The sequence below is a fragment of the Triticum aestivum genome, chromosome 6D, assembly GCF_018294505.1.
Source record: "Triticum aestivum cultivar Chinese Spring chromosome 6D, IWGSC CS RefSeq v2.1, whole genome shotgun sequence".
NCBI lineage: Eukaryota > Viridiplantae > Streptophyta > Magnoliopsida > Poales > Poaceae > Triticum > Triticum aestivum.
This window is the reverse complement of record NC_057811.1, coordinates 348,275,853-348,296,666: the sequence shown is the minus strand read 5'-3', so window position 1 is coordinate 348,296,666 and position 20,814 is coordinate 348,275,853. Positions and strand designations below refer to the sequence as shown.

The window sequence follows — 20,814 nt, the reverse complement described above, 5'->3', positions numbered from 1 at the left end:
ACGAAGAGTCAGAGAAACTAGAAGATCTAGTGCTAGAGTAGTACTACACATTGCTAAACCATTTGCTTGACGAAAACAATTTGTATAAGAAACCTTTGCGAAATCACCTTTGCTCGCGTTCCACAACACTAGTTACATCTAGACCAACATATGAGTTGAGCTGCTGCATTGCTTCATCAACCAGAATACTGCAATCTGATTCGATCAACAAGCTATTGCACCAAATTTGAACCGCCGGATATATACCATTCCAAATTGCAGTCATCTCAGCCGAATAAACGTTTGTTAGCATGTGGTAGAAACCATCTTGTTGTTGCAATGAAGCTTCTACGATCATCCCGAGCCCCAACTCTCGTAGCACCAGAGAGTGTGTCCGCGTGAAATGAAGTATCGACATTTACTGTAACAAAACCCATTGATGTACGACCAAGCGCTAGATTGCCCAATCTTTTAGAATTTGAAGGTGGATTGAGAGGAACACTAAAGAACAAGAGGAACAAAAGGAATCACAAGAACATACACTCATGAACATAGATCCAATCACACAAGTGCTTTCTCCACAAATCCAAGCAAGATTCACAAACAACTAAAGGGAGATAAGTAGGTAGCCCCCTCCCCCTCGCGCCACGCCCGTGGGCGACCCGGGGGAAACCCTAGCTGCCCTCCCCTCGAGCCTTCCCGCCTCACCCTCCTCCTCGCCGTCGTCCGCGGCGCCACCATGCAAAGCCTAGCCGGCAGGGCAGCGGCGGGACTTCTCCACCGTTCAAGCATCTCGACTGGCGTGGGACGGCCCGATCGCGAGAAGGCGCTGGGCTTACGCAGGGTCCAGCGGCGCGGCGGGCGGGCAACTCTTGGCGACGTCATGCGCGGTGGCGGCAGCGGGATCCCAACTCGCGGCGAGGTGGCGACTGCGTGGTGGGCACGGCCAGGTGGTCGCGGGCACCACCGGGTTCAGATCGGATCTCTCTGATCTGATGCTAGACGCGGTCGGCCGGCGCGGGGTGGTTGTCTCCGCCGTTGGGCACGTCGGATCGGATGATTCGGCGCCTAGATATCTACTATGGATGTTCTTCTCGATTCCTATTGGGTCGAGTCCCATGGAAATCTCATCTTTGTAGGTTTCGGCTCTTGGCTCGCTGCGAGATCCAGAGCAGACAAAGGTTTGGTGGTATAGGATGGGGACCGGCGGAAACCTTGGTCGGCTGGTCCGGCCCGGCATCGGCGGCGTCCCTCGACACCGTTACCCTTCTTGGAGGCGAAGCCGAGGTCCCTCCTATCCACCTCCGAACACCTCCCAGACGAAAGTCCAAAATTCAGACTGGATTGGGCGGCGACGGCGTCCTGCGCGTTGTAACCTCCATGGAGGCACCGTCTTGGGAGGCTTAGATGTTTGAGGGAGAGTTTCTATGGGTGGTGGGCTCCGCGTAGCTCTAGCAGTGGCGACGGTGTGGAGGTTGGTAGGAGGAGCGGCATTGTATCTATCGCGTTGATGATGATGAGTGTTGGCGGCATAGTGCAGCTGGATCTCGACGACGGATGTGGCTGGATAGACGAGCGTAGGGCGGTGGGGTTGTCTGGCGCCGTGGTGGCATCGATGGTAGGCCTGGAAAGGTTGATACATCAATACTTGATCCGAAGTTGGATCGGTGGAAGTCGGCAGCGACGACCCTCGAGGGTGCGTCAAACCGGTCTGTGTCCCAGACCCGGTATGTGGCTGGGCTGGGGCCTCCGGGTTACATGTTAGGCTTAGGTGAGATATCTGGGTATTTGGCCCAGTATTCTGCATCCCTTCATCCAGTGGAGGAGTAGCAACAGTTATTGCCAAGATAGCGGATTCAGACATATTGATGTAATGCTTTGTAAGGTCCTTATGAATAATTAATAAAATGGCTGCATGCATCTTCGAGATGCAGAGCGGGCCGACATGACTAGTCGTGAACCCAAGGTGGCACAAACTTACAGGGACGGGCATACATGACCCAATAATGCACATGTCGGTCAGCAGCGAGTGTAACCGAGTCGTAGCGAGCCTACAAAGGACTCCAGTAAACACCGTGTGATATTTCCCCGAAGGGACACACACAGGAGCAAACAAGGACAAATGATGTCTATCCATGTGTTCCGGAACAGTAGCAAGCTACACTACAAAAAATACACTTCCGTGATGATACGTGTTTGTCACAGTAGGTCACGTTTTCTGTCATGCATGTACATCCATGACAAATTTATGACAGAATCAAGAGTCATACATGTGCTGTCGTAGAAGTGTTCCATGACATTATCAAAATTATCATCACGGAAGTGTCCACTTCCATGACAATAAATCGCGCGTCACAGAAGTGCTTTCGTCAAGGGTGACCGACACGTGGCATCCACTGTAACGGAACGCCGTTAAGCTATCGGGTCTAGTTTTGGATCCGATAACCCATTAACAGCCCCGACCAATGGGGATTTTCCACGTGTAAAATCATCATTGGCTGGAGGAAACACGTGTCGGCTCACCGATGGGACAAATGTCATCCACTCATTGGACCCAAAGCGCCTATGATACGTCGACACGTGGCACGGCCCAACAGAGGCCCATTCCTGTGAAAAGGCCGGCCCGTTTGACTTGGTGAAAAGGTGGCGGGCCGGCCCACGGCAAGCCTGTTAACGGCCTGTTCGCATATAGCCCATTTACAACCCGCTAACCCAGGGCCCGTTTACGGCCTATCCGAATTAGGCCCAGTAGCGTCATCTGGGCCGTCCAATATAATTCCAGCCCGTTTTAACTTCCGGCCCATGTATGGCCCATGACGTCTTTCGTCCCATATGAGGCCCTTATTACTCTCGGCCCATTAACGGCCCGTGGTAAAACTGGCCCGTAATGAATAGTGTATGACTTTATACCCATTAACGGCACGTGGTGAAACTGGCCCGTAATGAACAGTGTGTCACTTTATACCCATTAACGACCCATTATTCTGTTGGGCCGTTTCCAGCCCATGTTATCTTTCGGCCTTCTCGGGGCCCATTTATTCTTGGGCTCATTTCCACATTCGTTTACTTACGGCCCTTTACTGTCATTTTCTGCTTGTGGGCCAAATTCAGCCCGTGGTTACAGTCGGCCCGTTTGTGGCCCGTTAATATGTTGGGCCGTTTTCATAGCGTCATCAAAATACGGCTGATTAACGACGGCCCGTTATGGTCGGCCCATGAACGGACGATTTCAACTCTAGTCCATTTACGGCCATAATGTGGTATGTTATTGGCCCATGTTTGGCCAACCGATCATAAGCCCGTAGAAGGCCCATTGATGATACGGCCCATAGAAGGCCCATTGTGTCTACGACCCGTATAAGGCCCATTGTTTCTACACCACGTAGAAGGCCCATTGTTTCTACGGCCCTTAGAAGGCCCATTGTTTCTACGGCCCGTAGGAGGCCCATGTTAACTACAGCCGGTGGGCATCAAGGTTCGCCACCAGTGCAAATATAGGGAACACCCTACACAATACAAAAATGGCTTGCTGTTTTCTTCAGCCGGTGGCTGCACGTTAAGAACAAATTTTGTATCGCACCAAAACAAATTACAACTGTAAAACAAAAGGAAGGTTGGCATAAAAGTTAACAGTCTAGCAGATAAATGCACCACCAGAAGTTCAGAAGCTCAGTTCATTTGACCTGACTGTTACGTTTTTATGCTATATTGTCTGATGGAGCACCATAACCTTCGCCTTCAGTCCTCCTAGGCTCCTGAACAACATAGCAAATGTCTGATAGTCTGGTTTCAAAACCATGCATATCTTGACAACATCAAACAATGTCTCTCCTTGTTTCACAAAGGTTCTCTGTTAGGGAATGGACATGTGTCTGGAGCGCAGATACAACATTGTTTTGAGCTTGCATATCTTGATCATGAGGCAGTTTGGACGAGATTGCCTTAACAACCAAGCCAGTATTACGCAGGAACGTGCTTTTGGCACTGTTAGTGGACAGGTACTGACCCACTGCAGCAAGAGCTGACATTGCGGTTATAGTTGCCTCGCCACCTTCAGAAGGTGGCGGTTCCACCATTTTTTCCATAGCTCGCTGAAAAGTTGTGGTTTTACATTAGTAGTACCAGAACATAAGATATTAAGGAGGTAGCAAAACCAAACAAAATAGCTTTGGTCTATATACAGAACTTATTCTAGTGAACCCATGTAAAATAATAGTTGTATTTTATTGCAAAGTACATAATAAAACCAGGTTCCAAACATATGACCATGTACCATCGCTAATGTATTGTCTATTTCTTCACATTGTATTGAGGGCTAAGGACAAAGAGACGAAGTTTATAATACGGTAAACATAGTATGACATCATTCATATCACAAAACAACTAAGAACAGACAAATAGGCAATTGTAACATTGTGTGGGCAAGTCCAGCACGGAACTAGATTACAGGTCAAGATCAAAGGAACATCACTCCCCTCTTTTAAACCTTGTAAGGTGCAATGATACGCTAAGACAATTGTGTATAAAATTGAAAAGAGTAATAGACATTGGATGCAAACCATGCAGTTCAAGGAACAAGTCAGAGTAAGTAGTAGTTAAAAGGCATGAGGATTAAGGACTTACAACAGCGGTTTTGACTGGTGTAGTCATGCCCTTCTTCTTGCTGGTGTGACAGTCCTTGAAGATTTCCACAGCATTTGGTTCAGGTACTTTTTGGTCCTTGCGGGCTTTCCTCTGCATTTGGAACAAGTCAATATAGATCTGATAATATGGTACAGCGAAAAGAGTGAAACAACAGCTAATTACAAGAGCCTCACAGTGTGCAATATAGCTACGAGATCCTGTCGTCTGTTGGAATTTCACTTTCGTACGGTTGGCCTTTTTCTTTGAATAGTTCACCTACAAGAAGATAGATTTGTGTGGCACATGCGTAAGTAGGACTTCAACATGTGATCTGATGACATATATATAATGTACCTGATACTTCGGATCGGACCAGTGTTTAACGAGGCCTCTCCAGTCTTCATCAGATATATTTTCCACTGGAGATGTTTGGGCAAGTTCACTGTTAGCCTTGCCTTCGAAGTGAGTTTTCCTCAAGTTATACCGATACTGTCGCAGAGCAGACTTGAAAACATGGGTGCGAGCTTGTCTGGTTGCATCATCTTGGCTATCCAACTTGAACCTCGTCTGTTGAAAATTATGGGAGTCTCATTATCAGCAACCTAGAAAGTATTGGACAGAGGAAGACGATACTACTAGTTTCCATACATAACCATACTTACAGATAAATGGTCGAGGAAGGTGTTGAACTGGGTTTCGTCTTTGTCATTCCTGTACTGAATCCATGTTGGGAGGATACGTACATGACACCTAACAGCAACCGCTGCGTCTGATACTAACTTGGCTGACTCTGTAGCATCACGTGGCCTTTTTAAACCTGCCTCAAAACGGATCTCCATTCTTCCTCCTCTAGATTTAGTTAACCTATCGAGCATTATCCCTGATGTTTGTTTCCTCTTGCGCCTAGGTGCTAGTCCAACAACAAACATAGGAAGTGTTAGTGTACATCAAACTGTGAGACTACATATAAAGAAGCATGCAACTGTAACTTGACTCCAGCAACTACCTTCTTGTTGTTGAAGCTCACAAAGTTCATCTGATCTTGCCAACTCATCTTGTGTCAAGAGTGCTTCGGAAGTAGTGTCAGGTGGCAAGGGAGCTTGGGAACGTGCTGCTAGCTGAGTTGACCAACGAGTAAATCATGTAACTGGTGGTATTGTGGAAGGTGTTGCAACAACTAGAGTTGTCTCTGCTTGTTTGGTGGCAGCTATTTGTTTTTGTTTGGCTTGTTCTGTAGCTCGTGTAGCACGGGATACCCTGTCGGTACAATTTTCCGTTGGACTTTGACCTTCTATTGCACCATCAGCACCAACATAATCTGCAGGATTGTTCCGCTTCCCTTTCCCTGTCGTTCTGTCTTGCTTCCTCTTTCTCTGTGTCATGTTAAGTCAAGCCGACAAGAAAAACGAATAACAATTTAGTTCTTCAGAACAAATGTACTTTGATGTAAGAACATGGTGTGGGCAGATATTGTATGTTCTAGAAACAGGACACGTGTCTTAGTCACAAGTATAATGTGTAAACTAAGCAGATGAAATTCAACAAAATTAGAAGCAATACAAGCTAGACATCATACATAACATGCAACCACATATAACAGTGCCAAGTTAGAGGGAGCACCTGTGATGGTGCACTAGGGGAGACGTGCTCATCACCAACACAGCTACGTTGAGTATCTATGCATGTGTTGTCTTGGAAATCATCTTGGGGGGATGGAGGAGTAGAATCTGTAGAGGCCCTCCATTTGGAAGGAGCACCTTCATCCGCTGCCTTGCTAACTTCCTTCCGCTTTATTGATTTTGAATTGTCAAGTAAAACCGACAAGAAAAAGCAATAAAATTCACTCTTCAGAACTCATTCGTGCATGATACTGACAATCACTACTTTGATGTAAGGCAAACACATGATTCCAGGATGGAATAATACGAAAAATAGGACGACATGGCATATTCACAACTGTTTGTGTAAACTAAGAAGAAACCATTTCACCAAATAAGAAGCAATGCAAGCTAGACACCACGTGAAAGATGCAACCAATATGACTCTGCCAAGTTCAAAGTGTCCCATCATAAATGGCATTTCAACAAATTAGAAGCAGCGCATGCTATAAATCATATCAAAGATCAACTAATATCACACTGCATATACTGAAGGTGTCTCGTCATATTGATTTATGCGGGATACAAAAAACAATAGTTTTTTGTGAGGACATGCTTAATAGACAGATGTACTGTGTACTAAATACAGGAAGGCATGTCACATTAACAGGTATAATGTATATGCTAAGCAGAATAGCACATGCAGTTTAACCAGATTGGAAGAATTACAATCTAGACACCATATGCAACATGCAACCACATATCACGCTGCCAAGTTAGAGCAAGCACCTGGGATGCTAGTGTAGGGGAAATGCGGTAATCAACTACAGAGCTACGTTCACTATCTTCATCTAGCCTTGTTGTTTCTTGAGAATCATGTCGGGAGGCTGACGCTGCATTCTTTAAATGAGGAGTAATCCACTTGCCTGGCTGCCTCATCATAAGTGATTGATGAGGGACACACAAGAACATTAGTTTGATGTAAGAACATGGTTAATACACAGATGTACTAGTATGTACCAAAAACAGAAAGGCATGTCATATTCAAAGGTATAATGTGTAAGCTAAGCAGATGCAATTTAACCAAATTGGAAGCAATACAAGCTAGACATCCGGCTGGAGTGGTGAGCATGATCATCTAGGACCTGAGAGCCTGGTGGGAGGCGGGCTGCTTCGCCACCATCGCGGCTTTTTAGTTGGCTTCCAGGTGATGCCTCTCTTTGTTGGGCTTGTCATTGGCTCGGCCAGTGCCCTGACTAGCTATTTGTCATCTGGTGCTCACGGGATGGTGGTTCATGTAAAAAATATCTTTCCTTATCTTAATAAAGACCAACTTCGGCCTTTCGAATACAAGCTAGACACCATATGGAACATGCAACCACATATGACACCGCGAAGTTAAAGCAAGCACCTGGGATGGTGGTTCATTGCGAGCGAGGTCATCAACTCCAGAGCTACGTTTACCGTCTCCATCTGCCGACACTGCACCTATTATAAGGCTGAAACGTGTCTGGCCTCTCCGCGTACGACGCTGGAGCGACTTCTCTCTTTTCTCTTTTGCTTCTCTCATAGCAGCAGAGTCTGAAATACCCTTGCATAAAAACACAATAGTGAGAGTATGGGTGAAGTGTGTGCAGAACTAGTGCACTGTAAAAGTAGCAGATAGCAGGTGGCTGAAAAATAAATAACAGGAGACATATGATAGCTCTACAACATTGCATGGCAAACAAAATTAGAGTCTACTCCGTATGATTTTGTAATATATGAGCACAGGAAATGCAGGTACTCCTCCAGCACACCACCACATGTGGTCATATAAAGATAACAGTCGACTGAAAATAAATAGGTCAGTCGATTTTTTTAATGAACCGTCCGATCTATAAGGAACGGGCAGATGGCCTTCGTCTACCTCCCGCCAGTCACTATTGAGGATCTTTCTCGAACCGCCAGCGACCACCGGCCCAGACCCCTGCCTCCGCCGCCCCGCCCTCCCCTCGACCTCACACCACCGCCGTGCTTGGCAGCGCCCCCAGGCCATCCCTTTAATCCCGGCCGACCTCCAGATCAGGCGCTAGTAGCTCTAGGCCCCACACGCCCCTAAGATAAACACCGAGGCACTGCTTCCCCGGCGTAATAGGCGGACTAGCGCCTGTTACGCCGGGGAATGCTTCCGTTAATTGGGAATCAACTGACCAGGAATTGAAATTCAGGGGGGGCGACGGACCTCTAGCTAAGGTGAAATAGTATATGAGGAGAAACCTTGTGTATCGCGAGTTACTAGGAACATCTAGTATCAAGAAGAAGCAGTCAACTAGTGTCTTCTGTGGGATGAATACCGTGCAAGTAGACACGTAAGATTTGCACAAATAAGGGAAGAGTTTTAGGTTGCCGGTGTGGTCGCCTCCACATGTCGCTCCGATCTTCTTCTTTTTGCCGGGGAAACCGATGTTCTGGAGGGTGCAGGCTTGGACGAACCCATGGCCAAATTGTTGACTGTGTTGCCGTGGCTGTATGTCGGCGGAGGGGAAGCAGATCCGAGGCGGCGAAGGACGGCGTAGCAGGAACAACTCCGGTGCGGTGGAGGGTGGCGAAGTTGGAGCGGCAGCGGTGAGGCACAGGACGCCGTGGTTGAACTGGCTCGGGTACGGACGACTCAGCCTCGGCTTCAACTACTAGCCGTGGAGGGTGTTGCGGTTGAGGTTGCGGTGGACGACGACGTCGGGGTATCGGCTCCGGCGTGATGGAGGAGGGCGGCGGTTGATGGGTGGAATGGGGTGGCGGACGGAGGACGCCGGGGTTTCGCGGCTGGTGGAGAGGTAGTTTTTGCGCCCACGGAGTACGAATGGGGAATCGGACGGGTGGGCGGGGGGGGGGAGGGGGGAGAACCATGTTTCGGTCAGGGACGCGCTTGTTTTTGGCTTTTTTGAACAGAAGATGGGACGCGCTTGTTTGAAATTTGGGGGAAGTACAAACTTTGCCCCCCTCTTAAATTTCGGACCTACTGTGGGTCGGGGGTAGGATGGTAATCCCAGGTGTCCCAAATAGCGGGCGGGAGCGATTCCGGCCGCTCGCACATGTGCTTAGGCGGCCATTGTTTATGAATGTTTTTCGGAGGCGGTTGCGTGGCGTCTAGATGAAGCTACAAACCTACCCCGGTTTAGACCTTTGGACGTCGGGCCGGTAGGTTTCACGGGTCAGAGTTATTAGAAAAGTAATTTCCTTGTACTACCAAACATTGGTCTCACGCGGTTTCGGGCGAGTAGAGGCTCTTTTGGCGCTTTGTTTGAAATTTTGAAACACAAGCATTCACATTTAGAGTACTCTTGAACTTTGAGGATTGACCTAAATAGACAACGTTAAATTTGACCTTGTATGTTTGAAAACCTCATTAAATTATCCGCTTCTTTTTGAAATTTTGACACTTGAAAATCCTATAACTACGATTATTTTGGAATGGAGGAGCTAAATTAGAATCTATTTTGTACATGACTACATATGCTATTATGTACAAAATAAGAGCAAAGATTGGTGCCCCCATAATTTAGGTATGATTTACAAATGCCATGATATCAAATTCAAATAATTGAATGGACTTCATGTTGAATTCGATTTTTTAAAACCACCTTAAGTTGAATTCAAATGTATGCTAGTTCATAGGTAGCTATTTATAATGTTCATTGTGTAACTTTCGTATGTATAATGTGCTTTACACACACAACATGACCTATAGTCACGTTTATATTCGATTGCTAAAGCGATGCATTTTCTGGAGTTCAAAATACTAACTATGTGGATCAATTGTGTCGAATAATAACATAGACATGCTCAAATTCGATAGAATCTAGATGTCTGATGGATCAATGACCCTTCCTTACGCGAATTGCAAATATCATGATCCCATCCTAATATTTGGATACAATTTATATCTTTAATCAATGTATACAGCAGTCTTGTACGTGTAGCTTCACTCTCCATCGGTGGTCTCTCACACATGCTCACACACTCTCTCGCAAGGTGTCTTTCTCGCACACATGCTCTCGATATAACCCTCCCTCCCTCTCGTAACCATTTACGACTATTTTCACTAACCTTTATTACAAGCACTCTTCCTCTCGCAAGCATACACACGCACAATCCCCATCGACCCTTTCTATATACATAGACATGCCTGCGTGTCTGATACGTCTCCAACGTATCTATAATTTTTGATTGTTCCATGCTATATTATATTCTGTTTTGGACATTAATGTGCTTTATTATACACTTTTATATTATTTTTGGGACTAACCTATTAACCGGAGGCCCAGCCTAGAATTTCTGTTTTTTTTTGCCTATTTCAGAGTTTCGCAGAAAAAGAATATCAAACGGAGTCCAAACGGAATGAAACCTTCGGGAACGTGATTTTTGGAACGAAAGTGATCCAGAGGACTTGGACCCTACGTCAAGACATCAACCAGGAAGGCACGAGGTAGGGGGCGCGCCTACCCCCCTGGGCGCGCCCTCCACCCTCGTGGGCCCCACGTTGCTCCACCGACGTACTTCTTCCTCCCATATATACCTACGTACCCCCAAACTACCAGATACAGAGCCAAAAACCTAATTCCACCGCCGCAACCTTCTGTACCCGTGAGATCCCATCTTGGGGCCTTTTTCGGAGCTCCGCCGGAGGGGGCATTGATCACGGAGGGCTTCTACATCAACACCATAGCCTCTCCGATGATGTGTGAGTAGTTTAATTTAGACCTTCGGGTCCATAGTTATTAGCTAGATGGCTTCTTCTCTCTTTTTGGATCTCAATACAATGTTCTCCCCCTCTCTTGTGGAGATCTATTCGATGTAATCTTCTTTTGCGGTGTGTTTGTTGAGACCGATGAATTTTGGGTTTATGATCAAGTTTATCTATGAACAATATTTGAATCTTCTCTGAATTCTTTTATGTATGATTGGTTATCTTTGCAAGTCTCTTCGAATTATCAGTTTGGTTTGGCCTACTAGATTGATCTTTCTTGCAATGGGAGAAGTGCTTAGCTTTGGGTTCAATCTTGCGGTGTCCTTTCCCAGTGACAGTAGGGGCAGCAAGGCGCGTATTGTATTGTTGCCATCGAGGATAACAAGATGGGGTTTATATCATATTGCATGAGTTTATCTCTCTACATCATGTCATCTTACTTAAAGCGTTACTCTGTTCTTATGAACTTAATACTCTAGATGCATGCTGGATAGCGGTCGATGTGTGGAGTAATAGTAGTATATGCAGGCAGGAGTCGGTCTACTTGTCTCGGACATGATGCCTATATACATGATCATACCTAGACATTCTCATAACTATGCTCAATTCTATCAATTGCTCAACAGTAATTTGTTCACCCACCGTAATACTTATGCTCTTGAGAGAAGCCACTAGTGAAACCTATGGCCCCCGGGTCTATTTTCCATCATATTTAGTCTCCCAACAACAAGCTATTTCAGGCGCCGTTTTTATTTTTGCTTTCTTTACTTTGCATCTTTATCATAAAAATACCAAAAATATTATCTTATCATATCTATCAGATCTCACTCTCGTAAGTGACCGTGAAGGGATTGACAACCCCTTTATTGCGTTGGTTGCGAGGATTTATTTGTTTGTGTAGGTGCATTACATTATTTGCCATTTGCCTCTTGTTTTCCTCTCCCCCACTTCACCCTTGCCGTTTTATTCGCCCTCTCCTTTCCGTTTGCCTCTTTTTCGCTTGCTTGTCGTTATGGCTTGTAACATCCCAAATTTTCAATTTGGAATGTTATACATAGATCATCATTGCATATCATGTTTTGTTGCATTTTGACAAATCCTCGATAAATCCTAAGCAACTCAAGGACCCTCGGAGAGAGTTGGGGATTTTCTCGAATTTTCAAATTTGATTTTCAAACGAGGATTGTGGTTTTAATTATTTTTCTCTCCGGAAAAATATTTCATTTTAAATAAACGAGAGGAGAAAATATGACTTCTCCAAAACAATTGAAATACTGGAGGAAAAAATGTTAAAATCATTATTTGGAATTTATTTGCAATTTTTATTGCATTAAAAATATTGCATGTTTTCAAAATATTTATTTTGGATTATAAAAATGTTCACCCTATTATAGATTTTCTAACTAGACGGGGAAAATTTATTTCATATTTTTCTGATTTTTATTTATTTTTGTACGAATTATTTTCCGCGGAACTTATTTAAAAAAAACGCCCGCGCGCCGACTGGGCCAAAGGCCCAGCCGACGGCCCGCCTTGCGCCTCTCCTCTTCCCGCACGGGATCGCCGCCGTCGCCGTGTCCGCCATGGCCACGAGCCGCCCCGCTCGGCTTGCCCCCTCCCCCAAGCCGCCGGACCCCCCCTCCTTAAATACCACGCCCCCCTCTCTTTCCTCACATCGCCGCCGCCCGCACTCACCGCCGCCGCCGCCGGAGTCGCGCCCGCCGCCGCCCGTTCGTAGCCGGAGCCGCCGCCCCTCGCTCCCCCCGAGCCCCGCACCCCGCGCCCCTCGCGCCCGAGCGGGAGCTCCGCCGGAGCCCTCGCCGGAGTAGCCCCGACGAGGTATGCCCGCCGCTCGTTGACTTGCCGGTTTTTTGTTTTTTTAAAAAAACCTTCGTTTAAAAAAAACCCTAGATCGGTTTTTTTCGGTTTTATTATTTTACGAGCGTTCACCGAACCGTTCGTTTTAACGAACGCGTTCGTCGGTTTTTCTCTGTTAACGAACGTCCGTTATTTAACCGTTCGTCCGTTTTTCTTTTTCGTCGGATTTTTCTGCGATTATCTCAGATTCGATTTCTGGTCGAATCTTCGATTCTGTTTAACTTCTCGCTCGTTTATTGGAATCAGGCGATTCAAGCGCCTAGAGTTTCGTCTCGAAATTCTCTTTCCGTTTAACCTACTCAAACAAGTTTTTGCTACAGTAAAATTTGACCTAGATCCAGATTAGCAAACGAAGTTTCTTTCTTCCGCCGTTTGACTTTCGTTGCTTCTTTCGAGTTGATTTTTTTGCAAACCGGAGTTCTTAATTTGAACTTTCTGGTTGGATCTTTCATTCGAGTTTTACCTGTGCATTAGATGAGTACTGATTGTATGCGTGTTTGTTTGCGATAGAGTACCCGGAGTGTGCCGCTTGTTACTTCGAATCGCTAGGTTTTGCGGATCATCAGCAAGGCAAGTAACACTTTGATCATATCCCGTTCATACCCAGTTTTATTGCATTAGATCTGTTTTCCTCAAACATTGCATGATTAGGATCTAATTAAATTGTGGGTATTGGGAAGTAGTTGAGGTAGTACCTATTACCTGTTTTATTTTATCAAACCCTTGGGAGTTACTTCTACGTTGCTTTTATTATTGCCATGCTATGCTCGTAGACGTGGATTGGGTTTGAGTGAAATTCATGACAGATGTGAGATTGTTAATTAATGGTTTACTTAAGGTGGCAACTTAAACTCACATCTGGGTGGATTGAGGTACCTGGGTATTCCAGGATTGCCTGTTTTTCTTTTGGACCGCCACCCAGGTTCAAAGGGATCATGAGATTATTCATGCTAGAAACTTCCGTGTGCAGCCGCAAGCTATTATGGGCTCTAGCATAGTTGACTAAGTTGTGTGAACTCTTACAGTGGTAGACTAGCAGATGTAGGGGAAAGTAGGTGTAACTGTCTACCCATACGTAAGGTGCAAACACTTCTGAAAGACTGTGTCTTGGTCATCCGTTACTCAAACACCATGTAGTGCGAGTAATCCAACGGAGGAGATCAAGTCTTGTGGGGAAAAGTGCACAAACCTTTGCAGAGTGTACAAACTAATCATGGTTAGCCGTGTCCCCGGTTATGGACAACTTGAGTATCTGGTACTTGGATTATCATGTGAATCTCAACACTATGTTACTTCTAATTAATTTTGTTGGGTTATTGATGACTTTTTAATTGGGATTGAGATGCTGTCAACCATCTCAATGTTTCACAACCACCATGATAGTTAAATAAAACTTATTCCTTTGAAGTAGGATAAAATTGGCTTTTCGCAAAAACTGTAACCATAGAGCTTTCCACCAGCCATATTTGCATGTAGTATAGCATTGTTATTATTCATTATTCTCTATGTGTTACATTGCCAGCATATTCTATGTGCTGACCCGTTTTCGGGCTGCAACGTTTCATGTTGCAGACTTTTCAGACGACGAGTAAGATGCCTTAGGTCGTGGTCTTATACTCAGTGATGCCGCTGGAGTGATGGACTCACCTATCTTCCAAGTCTTCCGCTGTTATCGTTATTAGATGGCCTTAAGCCATGCTTATTATACCTAATCTCTTTGGAGATATTCGATGTAATAAGTGTGTGATTGCTACTCTGTTATAAATCCTCCATTTGTACTGTGCGTGTCAGCATTACTGATCCAGGGATGACACTGGTGCACAGCAGCACAGGCCATTTGAGGTCTGGTCGCTACAAAGTTGGTATCAGAGCACACGCTGACTATAGGACACGACCACTAAGCTTAAGCCCTAGAAAGCTTCTCTCTTCTCATTTCTGACCCCTCTCCACTTTCTACTCTTTTAGGAATGGCGAATGCAAGGAGCAAGTTCATGCAACCGGATGAAGACACGCCGTTTGGTCGACATTTGAAGGAAGTCACCAAGTACTTGAACATAGGAATACCAAGCATCACCGGAACCTACAACGCCACATTACCTGAAGAGGAGAGCTGGAAGATTCAAGTTATCATTCCAGGAAGGATGTTTAGTGCCATGAGATTGGTTTTCGAAGCACCAACTTGGAGTTTAGGGAAGAGCATGGCCGCACACATCGCCATGGGACGCATCGGAGAAGTCTACCACCAGGAGCTTAAGGATACAATTTATCAGATTTGTGGACGTCGAGACGCGCAATGGGAGATGATCAGAACCAAGAAGGATGGATCAATTGCAGCTTTCATCCAGGAGCAGAACCAACATATTCGACGCCAGGAGAATCAGATGTGCATGGACAAGGAAGAACTGAAGAAGGCATTCACGAAGATCAAGGAACTCCAAGAAGAACTTAAGACTACACGCGAAGATTACTTGGAGGGAATCAACGCGCTAGTAGGGAAGATTGACGACCTGGAGAAGAAGATTGGAGCATTCATGGGAAATCCAGTGCCAAAAGCAGAAGTCGACGAATGCACTTGTCCGGATAATTACATCATCATCGACGACACCGACTCGGAACCAAGTGAAGACGAATGGATTGATGAAGCTGGAGCAGACATCATGGAGTCTTCAACGGATCAGAATTTTTAGTAGACCACCATATCAGTAGTAGTTTTTCCCCCATTCAATAGTATAGTTCTAGCACTTTGTAACGCTAGTTAGATCGATTGTTTTGCCTTGTTTGAATTGATTGAGTGATATTGATTGAATTTGTCTCATGAGCATATGGGTAGTGTTTTCTCTCTAGACCTCATTCTATTCTTAACTCTCGTCTTTTCTAAACCTATCAGATGCCTCCGAGACGCGACACCGGATTTGTTTTTCCGCCAGAGATCACCCAGTTGATTCAGCAACAGAATGCCCTGATGCAAGTGTTAGTTCAGAACCAAGGCAACAACAACAACAACAACAACCCACCGCCACCACCATCTGTTGATCACTTAGCCCGTTTCTTGAGGCTAAACCCGCCGGTGTTTTCCAGTAGCACCGAGCCGATTGTAGCGGATGATTGGCTCCGCAAAGTTGGAAGGGAGTTGACCACTGCAGGATGCACAGATGCGGAAAGAGTGCGTTTTGCCGCACATCAGCTTGATGGACCCGCAGCATCATGGTGGGAGAAGTATACAGCCACACACCCTATTGACACTGTCACATGGGACCAGTTTCAGCAAGCTTTTCGTACAGCTCATGTTTCAGCAGGAGCTATGGCTATGAAGAAGCGTGAGTTTCGCAACCTACGCCAAGGAGGACGCACCGTAGGCCAGTATGTGGAAGATTTCAGTAAGTTAGCATGTTATGCACCAGATGACGTTGCTACAGATGCTGCCAAGCAGGAGAGGTTTTGGAAGGACTGAATGATGAACTAAGCATGCAGTTGATGGTAGCAACTTTCAACAACTACCAGGAGCTGGTAGATAGAGCTCTCATGATTGAAGGGAAGCAACAGCAGATTGAAAACCGTAAGAGGAAGTATGGACAAGGGAAGTATAACTCAGGAGCTCAACAGAAGCCTCGATTTACCCCAAAGCCGGGAGGACAGTTTCAGCATACCCATGGAGGAGGTAGTTCGCACAACCATAATGGCTCCAAGAATGGTAATGGGAATGGAGGAAGCAACGGACAGAACCGCACCAACCCATCTACCCCAGCCAAGAGGGACCTGAGCCAAGTCACTTGTTTTAAGTGCCAGAAGAATGGACATTATGCCAATGAATGTCCTGAAGCCCAAAATGGAAATGGCAATGGAAGCTCTGGGAAGAAGCCGAACCCGTTCAACAAAGGACATGTGAACCACGTGAGCGTGGAGGAGGTTGAAGCTCAGCCTGATGCAGTAATAGGTAAGTTTTTGGTTAAGTCATTTACTGCAACTGTTCTTTTCGATACTGGTGCATCGCATTCATACATATCAAGGGGATTCGTGAATAAGTTTAAGATGTCCACCAAAGTTCTCAGAAACCCTATGTTAGTAACCTCGCCAGGAGCAGAGTATATGGCCACCCAAGGATGTTTTCAGATACCATTGGCCATTGGTAGGCATGTTTTCCCCTCAGATCTCATTGTTTTGGAATCGCAAGGTTTGGATATGATTTTGGGAATGGATTGGCTATCGTTGTATGGAGGAAACATCGATTGTGCCAGCAAGACGATTTTGCTTACCACCCCAAAAGGAAAAAGGATCAAGTATGTATCCCGGCATATGCCGAAGAGGACTCAAGTAAATTCCTTATCAGGAGTTGTACAGGAGGAAGTACCAGTGGTGAAAGATTATCCGGATGTATTTCCAGAAGAGTTGCCAGGCATGCCACCGGATAGAGACATTGAGTTCTTGATTGAACTTTTGCCAGGCACAGGGCCAATAGCTAAGAGACCGTACAGGATGCCCGCAAAGGATTTGGAGGAAATTAAGAAGCAGATCAAGGAGTTACTGGATAAAGGCTATATTCGCCCAAGTTCGTCACCTTGGGGATCACCAGTACTTCTAGTGGAGAAGAAAGATGGATCACTAAGGATGGTTGTTGATTACCGAGGATTGAATGAAGTGACCATCAAAAACAAGTACCCATTGCCGATGATCAACGATTTGTTTGACCGCCTGCAAGGAGCTAAGGTATTTTCCAAGATCGATCTACGATCAGGATACCACCAGTTAAAGATTCGAGAGCAGGATATACCTAAGACGGCATTTACCACCAGATATGGATTGTATGAGTATACCGTTATGTCATTTGGACTGACTAACGCACCGGCCTATTTCATGAACCTGATGAACAAAGTGTTTATGGAGTTTTTGGATAAGTTCGTCGTGGTGTTCATTGATGATATTTTAATCTTTTCCAAGGATGAAGAAGAGCATGAGGAGCATTTACGATTGGTACTTGAGAAGCTCAGAGAACATCAGTTATACGCCAAGTTCAGCAAATGTGAGTTTTGGTTGAAGGAAGTTGGATTCCTTGGACATGTTATTTCTGGAGAAGGAATAGCAGTAGACCCTGTCAAGGTTGACACCGTGACAAGTTGGGAATCACCCACGACAGTTGGAGAAATCCGGAGTTTTATTGGACTTGCAGGATACTACCGGAGATTCATCGAGAATTTCTCAAGGATTGCTAAGCCCATGACTGAGCTATTGAAGAAGGACACCAAATTCAATTGGACTGAGGAATGTGAAGCTAGTTTCCAAGAGTTGAAGAAACGATTGGTTACCTCACCAGTGTTAATTCTGCCAGATCAACGCAAGGATTATGAAGTTTATTGCGACGCTTCTCGTCGAGGACTTGGAGCAGTGCTTATGCAGGAAGGAAGAGTTGTGTCATATGCTTCATGACAACTTAAACCCCATGAGAAGAATTATGCTACGCATGATTTGGAATTAGCAGCCGTGGTGCATGCATTGAAGACATGGAGACATTTTCTCATCGGAAACCATTGTGAGGTGTACACGGATCACAAGAGTTTGAAGTACATTTTCACGCAGAAGGAGTTAAATCTCAGACAGAGGAGATGGTTGGAGCTCATCAAGGATTATGATATGAGATTGCATTATCACCCTGGAAAGGCTAACGTAGTAGCAGACGCGTTGAGCCGCAAGAGTCATGTTAACACCCTCATGACCGGAGAGTTACCTCAGGAGTTAGCCGAGGACCTACGCGAGCTATGTTTGGAGATAGTCCCAAGAGGCTATTTAGTGACATTGGAGATTCAGTCTACCTTGATGGAAAGGATCAGAGAAGCTCAGAAGACAGACAAGGAGATTGAGGAGATAAAGGAGAAGATGAGCAAAGGAAAAGCCAAGGGATTTCGTGAAGATGAGCACGATACCTTATGGTTCGAGGACCGCGTATATGTGCCAAATGATCCGGAGATCAGGGAGTTGATTTTGCAAGAAGCTCATGATTCACCGTACTCGATTCACCCAGGGAATACCAAGATGTATTTGGATTTGAAGAATACTTTCTGGTGGACCGGAATGAAGAAGGATATTGCGGAGTATGTAGCAGTTTGTGATGTATGTCAGAGAGTGAAGGCAGAGCATCAGAAGCCAGCAGGATTGCTACAGCCATTGCCGATACTCGAATGGAAGTGGGATAAAATAGGCATGGATTTTATCACAGGATTACCCAGGACTCGTTCAGGCTATGACTCGATATGGGTTGTAGTCGACCGTTTGACGAAAGTGGCTCATTTCATTCCAGTGAAGACCACTTACACCAGTGCTAAGTTGGCAAAGATATACATGACCAGGATCGTATGTTTGCATGGAGTTCCGAGGACCATTGTATCAGACAGAGGAACCCAATTTACCTCGAAGTTTTGGAAGCAGTTAAATGAAACGTTGGGAACCAGGCTGGAATTTAGTACAGCATTTCACCCACAGACAGATGGACAGACCGAGAGAGTCAACCAGATTTTGGAGGACATGTTGAGAGCATGTGCACTAGATTATGGATCTAGTTGGGACGACAATTTGCCATATGCGGAGTTTTCGTATAACAACAGTTATCAAACTAGTTTGAAGATGGCCCCTTTCGAAGCCTTGTACGGAAGGAGGTGTAGAACACCGTTGTTATGGGACGAAGTTGGAGACCGTCAGTTGTTTGGACCAGATTTGATTAAGGAGTCTGAACAGAAAGTGAGGTTGATTCGCGATAGGCTCAAGGTAGCCCAGTCCAGACAGAAGAGTTATGCGGATTCTAAACGAAAGGAGACTGTTCACGAAGTCGGAGACAGAGTGTATCTTCGAGTATCACCACTTCGAGGAGTGAAGCGTTTTGGAGTTAAAGGAAAGTTAGCGCCCCGTTTTATCGGACCATACAGAGTGTTGGAACGTATGGGAGAAGTTGCTTACAAGCTGGAATTGCCCGAAGGATTGTCTGGAGTTCATGATGTATTTCACGTTTCGCAGTTGAAGAAGTGCCACACAGAGATGGCTGAGATACCACTGAGAGATACTGTGCCACTGGAAGCGATTCAGTTGGAAAGTGATTTGACTTATGAGGAGAAACCAGTGAAGATTCTCGAGTATGCCAGCCGAGTTACCCGCAGCAAGGTTATCAAGTTTTGCAAAGTTCAGTGGAGTCACCACACAGAAGATGAAGCCACCTAGGAGCGAGAGGAAGATCTACGGAAAAACCACTCCCACCTGTTTTCTAGCCAACCCGAATCTCGAGGGCGAGATTCATCTTAAGGGGGGTAGGTTTGTAACATCCCAAATTTTCAATTTGGAATGTTATACATAGATCATCATTGCATATCATGTTTTGTTGCATTTTGACAAATCCGAGATAAATCCTAAGCAACTCAAGGACCCTCGGAGAGAGTTGGGGATTTTCTCGAATTTTCAAATTTGATTTTCAAACGAGGATTGTGGTTTTAATTATTTTTCTCTCCGGAAAAATATTTCATTTTAAATAAACGAGAGGAGAAAATATGACTTCTCCAAAACAATTGAAATACTGGAGGAAAAATGTTAAAATCATTATTCGAAATTTATTTGGATTTTATTTGCAATTTTATTGCATTAAAAATATTGCATGTTTTCAAAATATTTATTTTGGATTATAAAAATGTTCACCCTATTCTAGATTTTCTAACTAGACGGGGAAAATTTATTTCATATTTTTCTGATTTTTATTTATTTTTCTACGAATTATTTTTCGCAGAACTTATTTTAAAAAAAACGCCCGCGCGCCGACTGGGCCAAAGGCCCAGCCGACGGCCCGCCTCGCGCCTCTCCTCTTCCCGCACGGGATTGCCGCCGTCGCCGTGTCCGCCATGGCCACGAGCCGCCCCGCTCGGCTTGCCCCCTCCCCCAAGCCGCCGGACCCCCCCTCCTTAAATACCGCGCCCCCTCTCTTTCCTCACATCGCCGCCGCCCGCACTCACCGCCGCCGCCACCGGAGTCGCGCCCGCC

At 45.5% G+C, this 20,814-nt stretch overlaps 1 protein-coding gene across 1 annotated transcript in view; it reads right to left on the bottom strand.

Moving 5' to 3' along the window:
• Nucleotides 1-20,814, bottom strand: part of LOC123142610 (ethylene-responsive transcription factor ERF034) — a 54,975-nt gene that overhangs the window by 1,347 nt on the left and 32,814 nt on the right. The gene's annotated exons all lie outside the window — the stretch shown is intronic.